Here is a 6,241-nt window from a genome sequence, read left to right on the forward strand (position 1 = left end):
AACCTTCCTTCAGAGGAATGGCTGGTGGGTTTGAACCGCCAGCCTTCTGGTTAGCAGTCAAGTGCCTTAGGCACTATGCTACCAGAGCTCCTACAACTTGTCTAGGGGTCAGTTACTAGTGTTCAGTGAATCAAGTTTATTCTTGAGATGGTGTCTACATTCAGATGGAATATACTCAAGGTTGTTTCTGGCTCTTGTGGACTTGTTTTAATTTTCTTCAGCTTCAACTTGAACTTGTACATGAGCAATTGATGGTTTGTTTCCATAACCATGTAGCCTATCTGATTCCTGTGTATTCCATCTTGTGAAGTCCTGCTTAAGTTGTTGAAAAAAGGTATTTGCAATGAATAACTCATTGGTCTTGCAAAATTTTATCATTCAATCTCTAGCCTCTTTCTATTACCAAGGCCATACTTTCCAACTATTGATCCTTCTTTGTTTGCAACGTCCACATTCCAATCACCAGTAATTACCAATGCATCTAGATTGCACGTTTGACCAATTTCAGACTGCAGAAGTTGGGGAAAAAAAAATCTTTAATTTCTTCATGTTTGGTATGAGTGGTTGGTGTGTAAATTTGAATAATCATAGTATTAAGTGGTCTTCCTTGTAGGCATATGGATATTGTCCTACCACTGACAGTGTTGTATTTCAGGATAGATCTTGAAATATTCTTTTTGATGATGACTATAATGCCATTCTTCTTCAATTCATCATTCCTAGCATAGTAGACCATATTATTGTCCAATTCAAAATGGCCAATACCAGTTCATTTCAGTTCACTAATGTCTGGGATATTAATCTTCAAGCATTTGATTTCTTTTTTGACAACTTCTAATTTCCCTAGATTCATACATCTTACATTCCATGTTCTAGTTATTTATGGATGTTTGCAGTTGTTTTATTATTTCTTTTTCTCCTTCATTTTGAGTTGGGCTGTATTAGCAAATAAAGGTCTCAAAACTTTATTTTGTTCATGTCCTTAAGGTCAACTCAACTTTGAGGAGACAGCTCTTCCCCAGTCATATTTTGAGTGCCTGCCAACCTGAGGGGCTTCTCTTCCAGTACTATATCAGGCAATGTTCCACTGATATTTGTAAGATTTTAACTGGCCAATATTTTCAGAAGTAGGTGGCCAGGGTCTCCTTTCCTGTCTGTCTTAGTCTGGAAGCTCTGTTGAATCCTGTCCATTGTGCATGACACTGCTGGTATTTGAAATACCAGTAGCATAATTTCCAGCATCACAGTAACATGCAGGTCACCACAGTATGACAAACTAGCAGATGAATGGCAGAAAGGCATGCAGTACTAACTGGTAACACTCTTCATTTTATGAACCAATCTCTTATTTATTAAAAGGTGACCTCAAGGAGTAGTTTTGGTTCAAGATTTATGGAATATCTCAGAGCAATACTCTTTTGGAGTCCTCTGGTCTTCACCAGTCCAATAAGTTTGAACTTTCTAAGAATTTGAGTTCTATTCCACATTTCCCTTCCTTTCTATCAGGATCTATTTTGAGGGCATATGTTTTATCAATCCTCAGTTGTTGGTCTTCCAGATTACATCTAGATTTTTGCTATTATAAACATTGAGGAACATCTTTGAAAAGAAATCTTTGAGGAGATGGCTAACTTTCAAATGGTTTTATATATCAATCTATCCCCACTGCCAATGACGAGTCTTTCTAGGGCAGTGTCTATGTCTTACTCATCCTTGTGACCCCGAAGTTTTGCTTGGTGCCTGGCTCACCATGAGCACCCAGTAATTGTTGAATTGAATTGCATTTCTGGAGCACATGCTCTGGGTTGAGGAACTGGACTGGTGGGCTGCTCTGGAAGGAGAATACTCAGGAGTCCCCAGTGCCCTTATGCTGGACCTGTCAACTTCTCCTAGGAGAAAACGTTCCCAAGCCCAGAGCCACCGGCTGTCCTGGTGACGCAAACTGCCTCCCTTTATCTCTTACCTTCTTGGCAGACATTGCCTCACCCTGCTCGCTTGGTACTCCCCATCTTGGACTCATTTGAGTTCATTTGTTGTGTCTTCAAGCTGAAGGCCCAGCCGACAGAGCCCTTTTACCTGCTCATTACTGCTGGAACAATGTTGTGGCAGCTCCTGGCTCCCTGTGAGGCGGCCCTATCTCTGGCCCACATTTCTGACACTTTGTCCCTAGGAAGCATCCATGTGGCACACCCCACCCCTGCCCCCTGCTCTGCCTCCCAGGGCACCAAAGGGCCTTTGTCTCCTCTTCACAAGTGCTCTCTGCTGGTACTCACTTATGTCTACAGATCTGTAGAACCATGGATTTGGGAGCTGAAGAGACCAAGCTCCCGACTTTTCAATGAGTCTTTTTAAAAAGAGAGAGGAAGAGGCCAACATCGAGAGACAAAACTTATTAAGTTAATTTTCCCCTCTCAAGCATCTGTGTTCCCAGCCTCCTGCAATTTTCTCTCTTCTTTTAAATTTTTATATCCTCGTTTCCTCTTCTTTCTCCCTTCTGCCATATTCTCCTCTCTTCTTTCTCTCCCTGTTCTCTCTTCTCTCCTCAGTTCTGACACACACTCTCCCACCCTCCTGTCCTCATTTCCCCTCCTCTCCCCTTCTTTTTTAAGTTTTTTTTTTCTTTTAACTTTCAAGGTCATTCCGGACTCCTGACGCGCCAGTCCCTCGGTGAGCCGTGAGCGCTATTGGTGTCCGTGGCCTCTGTTTCCGTGGCAACCCAGTAACCATTAATTTTCAATTAAAGGAGACAAAAAGCTCGATGACAGCTCCAGGTCTGCTGAAGATGTCAAGAATCTGTATTAATATACAGCAAGAGAGCATAATTGTGTGTCCATCTTCCAGAGCAGCGAAAAATGGAGGGATAATTACCAGCTCGAAAGCCACTCTGTAATTTAGTTCTTACTGTCACCACAGCCCTACACATTAGCATAAATTAAAAGCAGAGTTTATTGTTATCAAAGTGCATTGATATCGTCAGACCCGTTTTCTTCCTTTTAACTGTTTGTTGTGGGTGAGTGACTCCCCAACTCTTGCTGGGGTCTCCCTGGGGTGGGAGAAGGGGAGTGCAGGGCTCTGAAGTGTAAATGGTAGTCCTAGAGGTCTTGGGGATTTCTACCACCCTCCCTTGGGGCAGATGGGGACATGGATGAGGGTGTAACCCCCTCTGAAGGGGCCTGGAGATGGCAGTGAGGGCTTGCATAAGAATTCACTGTGCACTTGTTTTGCCAAGTGCACTCCAACTCTTTCCCAATCTTGGAGCCCCCTCGGTGGTACCTAGTTTAGTTCAGGGCAGGTGATCAGTGCTCAGACCAACCTGTTAAACAAAGGAATGAGTGAATGTTGAAGGGTCTTTCCCAGTTCAGGGTGTGGCCCGCTCAGTAGAGCTCAGGACTTTTGCCCAGTTCCTACTCAGCCACCCAGGACTCCAGCTCCTGAGGGTGGCCCCTCTGGGTCCCTCTCTTGCTTCTTGGCCATCTACCCCATGGCTATGGTCCTGCCACCATCACTTCTCTGCAGACTCACCTTAGAATAGTTGGAGAGCCTTGAAGTGTCTCACTGCCAGAGTGCCAGTGACAGCCGCAGAAATCATGAATTTCCATGAATGGGGGCTGCGGGGTTTTCTTGTATTCTATCCAGAGAGAGCTGTCCTTCAGAGGGGAATTTAGTGTAATTACCCTTAAGGGAGCGATCCTTACACAGTCAGTCACAACACTGACCTCCTGGCTGAGATCTGACAGCAAAATTACAGGCTGTGTACTCAACAGAAGGGGCATCCTCCTTTTGGGGGGGCGGGGTTGGTGGGAAGGAAAGAGGAGGAGGAGGGGAAGGAGATGCAGAGGTTTTGAAAAGAAAAATGCTGGCTTGCAGCTGCCAGAAGACTGGGCTCTACTTGGTGAGACATCGATGGAGCAGGGAGAAGGTGTCCCGATTCCCTGGCACTTTAGCAGGTTCACTGTGAGAAGCTGAGGAGGGAACTCTGGCCCTTAAAATCTTTGGAGCGATGGTCTGTGATCTTAGTCTAATAAGTTAGTCTTATTGTAGGTGTTTGAGAGTACTAAGAACTATTTAAGAAGTCCTGGCAGCACAACGTGGAGCCTGGGTTGTCCAGTGTTAGTGCTCCACTGCTAACTGGAAGGGTTGGTGGTTCAAACCCATCCAAAGGCACATTGGAAGACAGGCCTGGCAATCTGTTTCCAAAAGGTCACATCCTTGAACACCCTATGGAGCTGTTCTATTCTGCATACCTGGGGTCATCATGAGTCAGAATCAAAACAATGGCAGCTAACACTAATAAAAACTATTTGATAAACTCTGCAGACATGCTTTCCCAAACTTACTTGTCTGTCTGGCTCTCTCACAGTGCCAGAAATTCCACCATTTCTCACACCTCTGAGTTAACACATCCTGTTACCATGTCCCTGGGTTACATGGCAGGACTAATCTGCTCATCTGTGATCATTCTAAATTTAGTATGGATTTATCTATCAGACCTGCTGCCTTGTCATGTGGCAGGACCCCAGGAGGTGGGACAGGTCAGGCAAATTTTTATGAGATAATGGAGGAAATCAGGAGTGTGGGCTGATCTCAATCGACTACAGAGCCTGGGAAGGAAAGAAGATAAATTCCAAAGCTTCAGAGCTGGAAAGAACCCCAGAGACCAGCTGGTCCAAACTCCTACCAAAACAGGGCTCCCCTCTGCTCTACTTCTACCCCCAAAATCAGCCAGGAGTGCAGTGTCTCTAAGAAGCATTTGCTGTGAAACCATACTGACCAATGGAAAGTTCCTCCTGAACATGAGTGAAAACCTGTTTCCCTGAAGTTCCCACCTTCTCCTTTGGAGCCCTCTCTTATGTGGCTCTTCAGCTAAATGAAGATAATGCTCAGCTCCCTGACACCATCTCCTCCAATTCTGGAACACGGTGGCCATCACCATCCAGCTCACCCTCCCCTGGAAGAGCTGAAAAGGGACCTGAAGGGATGACCAAAACCAAAGCCAAACTCACTGGCATCGAGTCGGATCCTACTCATAGTGACCCCTCCTTGGGTTTCTGAGGCGATATCACTATGGAAGTAGATTGCCCAACCTTCCTTCTGAGGAGTGGCTGGTGAGTTTGAACTGCCAACCTTCTGGTTAGCAGTCAAACGCCTTAAGCACTATGCCAAGTGATGAGGGAGGGCACAAAACACAAACCCAACATTCATTGAGCATCTACTATGTTCTAGAACAAAACACACACCATATCTCCTTCCATCCTCTCAATCATCAATGATTGATGATTGCCTGGAGGTTGTAATTTATATGGGAGCAGATTGCCTCATCTCTGATAGGTTGGTGGGTTCCAACCACCAACTTTTGGTTAGCAGTCAAACACTTAACCACTGTGTCACCAGGGCTCTTAAACCATCAGTGAGGATAGTATGTATTATTCCCATTATATTGGAGAGGAAAGAATGATTCGACCCAAAGCACACAGCGGGTGAGGACCAGAGCTAGCATCAGAGCCCTGCCTCCTATTCAGACTGAGGCTTTCCTTGAGAACCCAACTGCCTACACTTACAGACCTCTCCAGCACCATCTGGGTTTGAGAAATGGGATCTGTCACCAATCTCCTCTCTCCCTACTTCCAAGATGCCTTTTCTCCAGAGTTTTTTCTCTTCTCCACTTGGCAGGGAGGAGGAGTCCTGGGATGGGAGGGGATGACCCAGCTTAAGTCCTGCTTCTTCCTGAAGGTTCCCCTGCCCACTGCAGCCCTCAGTAACTGCTTCAATGACAATAATGACATCAGTGATTACTTACTGACCACAGGACTATGTTCCAGGGCTCTCAGTAAGTGCTTGTTGTTGTTACCTGTCATGGACTTGGCCCCTTACTTATGACCCCATGCATGACTGAATTACTGCTCCATCCCATCCCATCTCATCCCTATGATTGGCTTTGGATTGGACCTTTGTGATCCATAGGGTTTTCATTGGTTGATTTTCAGAAGTAGATCACCAGCCTTTTTCCTAGTCCATCTTAGTCTGGAAGCTGTGGTGAAACCTGGTCAGCACCACAGCAACATGCAAGCCTCCAGTGAAAAATGGGTGGCAGAGGCACATGAGGCATATTGACCAGGAATCAAACCTGGATCTGCAGGGGAGGTAAAAATTCTACCAATGAACCACACTACTCCCACACTAAAACTCACTGTATGATATTTGATTTAATCCCCCCGGGGCATTTGTCCTGGCCAACCCTTTC

Source organism: Orycteropus afer, unplaced genomic scaffold, assembly GCF_000298275.1.
Source record: "Orycteropus afer afer isolate SDZICR_OR568_19922 unplaced genomic scaffold, OryAfe1.0 scaffold00034, whole genome shotgun sequence".
In the NCBI taxonomy this organism is placed as follows: Eukaryota; Metazoa; Chordata; class Mammalia; order Tubulidentata; family Orycteropodidae; genus Orycteropus; species Orycteropus afer.